The following is a 2508-nucleotide window of genomic DNA, read 5'->3' as shown; positions in this document are numbered from 1 at the left end:
CCCGCAGGCTCCTCCCGCCCCCCGGCGCATCACGCGGGGGTGGCAAAGGCGGCCTGGCCAGCGTTCGCGCTCCCCGCCGGGAGCTGCTTCTGATTACCGCAAGGGGCCCGGACTCGAGAGCCGCCGCGGGGCCTGCCCTAGAGGCGGAGTGAGTGAGCCCTGGAGCCAGGCTGGGGGACCTTACGGGCAGGTCTGTCGCTGCCACGGGGTGGGGGCGTCCCGGTGGGGAGTCGAGGGGGACCGCACCAACACCTACCAGCGGAAGCCTTGCACACCTTCCCACCGCCCGCGGATCTAGCCCGCCCTCCAGCTGGGGCCGTTTGAACTTTGGAGGCCTCAAATGCAAACCCACCTAAGCCACCAATTGACAGATTTTGACGTGCGTTTAAAACCTCTTCGAAAATGCTGCAACACGATTTTCCCCCACGAAAGCAATTTTTAAGGTGATTTCATATTGGGCGTGCTGAAACAGACACATTAGTAACTTAGGCCTTGTTTAAATCATTAACTTTAACAGCTTCGTAATCCCCTTTAAATGATCTTTAAATGAATGTAAAACTGGGTAGCGTGCCAATAGAATCGAATTCAACACAGTCAGGCAGACTGGACTCTGACATGGCAGCTAAAGAAACACCAGAAAACTTTCACCATATTTAGCCATTTTACTACATCAGGGTACAAAAATGATCATGGGAGAAGGCACTGCCTTAATCAACTTTGCAAAGTGTAAAGTGAAACCGCACAATGCTCATTACCGCCCAGCCCAGAGCCTGGCTGTGGGGATAATGAGGCTGGCACGGATGTTAACATACGGTGTCCTTGGAAAAAGCTAGGAATGCGTCAGTATCGAAGAGCTGCAATGTCCAAGAATCATAAGTAATAATTTGAGAATCCCAAAGATGTTTGTTTACATTGGCTATTATTGTAAAATAGTCAAAGTATAACATCATGAACCAAAATAGTGTCAAAACAAAATCTGTTCCACTGTGGCACGTATGTGACAAACACATGCACACAAAGTACATCAAAAGGCTCGAACTGTGGGAGGACTCGGATAGTAAATCACTTCTAGACTTAATATCAGAAGAGATACGGTGCGTCCAACGCTGTCAGAGACAGAGTCGCAGGCAGCATTGCCGGGCCTTGGGAAGGGCCTCGGCAGATTTCTGGCTGGACAGGAAACCGTTCACCTCCTTCCTCCAAACCGATGGGGGTGTATTTCAGGAAGGTGATCTCCACCTCAGCGCCACCCACTCTGCCTCCCTGGAGAGGCGTCCTGGGGCGCATAGCTGTCACGTGACAGCCAGAGACCGCTGACCCCACCAGCTGATAAATTAATCATTAATTGAAGGAAAAAACAGTTTCCCCATTATTGAGCTTTTCTTTCAGCCTCTAGGCCTGCCCCTCCTTCCTCTTTCTGAAATGCAGAGGAGGTAGAGATTGAGGCAGAAAGTAAATAAGATTTGAATATTGCCTTTCCTGGGGTTTTCTAGTTCATTGTTTTCTGGAGAAAATATTTTCAAAACAAGAAAGTGACATACTGTGATCAGGACAGAATTCTAGATAAGCTAGAATTATGTGAGAATTAACAAGGCATTTGAGTAAATAGCCGCCAACTTAGACTGAATGAGTTCTTAAAGATTGTCAGCCAAAACAAAACAAAACAAAAAAAACCTTGAACCTGTATTCAGCACTAGTGCTGAAAAGATTCCAAACCTCATATATGACAATATTTTTTTTTCTTAGTGTAAAGATGTTAATCAATGGCTAGGGCCACCTATCTGTCACAAAGCTTTGGAACTCCTCTAGGTGTTGGAATGTGACACCAGAAATCACAATTCTTGCATAATTAATCACATTACCACCTACACTGAAGGGCACAGACCGGCAGCCTTTCAAGGGCAGTGTATGTAAATGTAGTTTCAAAATGCAAATTCTCCTAATTATTTCCGATTAATACTGTCATTATAATAGCCCTGCCTCCTTCTTGAAAAGGAACCCTGAAAGCGCCCTGTGAGAGCTCCTTAGCGACCGGCGAGTTGGGCATGGCTTCCAATAAGTACTCATTTTCCTGAGTTTACAGTAATGCCTCCCGCGCTGCTCCGGGTTGCAAAAACCCACACTAAGCCTGTCGTCGAATGCGTGCGTGGGTGGTTTGTTTGTGTTAACATAACTTTTCCTTATCTGAAGAGACGAACTCACTCTACAAACGTGACTCTTCAGTGACAACCTAATTTGCGTTTTCACTTTCTTCTGAAATCTTTCTATCTTTCCTCACGCTCTCCCTCCGATGGGTTGCAGTGAACTGTGGCTTCCCCCTGAGGTGCTGAACTCGCCCCGTGGGGCCGTGATTTTAGGACTGCCGACAGCTCCAAGGTGTGCAAGGCTTGGTCTGGGAACACCCCCAAGGCAAGGGTCATGCCGCGCGTTTGGAATTAGAATTAAGAATGCACATTTAGGCGCCCAGGGTCTGTCCCCTCCCCCTTCCTCCTTCCCCTCCCCCATCTT

General features: G+C 48.0%; 1 protein-coding gene and 1 long non-coding RNA gene across 3 annotated transcripts in view; one reads left to right on the top strand and one right to left on the bottom strand.

Moving 5' to 3' along the window:
* Positions 1–2508, top strand: part of ID2 (inhibitor of DNA binding 2, dominant negative helix-loop-helix protein) — a 5253-nt gene continuing 2745 nt past the window's right edge. For both annotated transcript variants that reach the window (XM_011960944.1, XM_011960942.1), the window contains exons 1-2: positions 1–152; positions 2302–2376. The gene's annotated coding sequence lies outside the window, so the exon portion shown is untranslated. The remainder of the gene's footprint in view (positions 153–2301; positions 2377–2508) is intronic.
* The window catches only part of LOC105525341, a 2025-nt gene continuing 156 nt past the window's right edge, over positions 640–2508 (bottom strand). The window contains exon 2 of the long non-coding RNA XR_001003899.1: positions 640–1417. This is a non-coding gene — a long non-coding RNA (uncharacterized LOC105525341). The remainder of the gene's footprint in view (positions 1418–2508) is intronic.

This window comes from Colobus angolensis, unplaced genomic scaffold (genome assembly GCF_000951035.1).
Source record: "Colobus angolensis palliatus isolate OR3802 unplaced genomic scaffold, Cang.pa_1.0 Scaffold53, whole genome shotgun sequence".
Taxonomy (NCBI): domain Eukaryota; kingdom Metazoa; phylum Chordata; class Mammalia; order Primates; family Cercopithecidae; genus Colobus; species Colobus angolensis.
The sequence above is the reverse complement of the archived record's forward strand: the minus strand, read 5'-3'. Positions and strand labels throughout refer to the sequence as shown.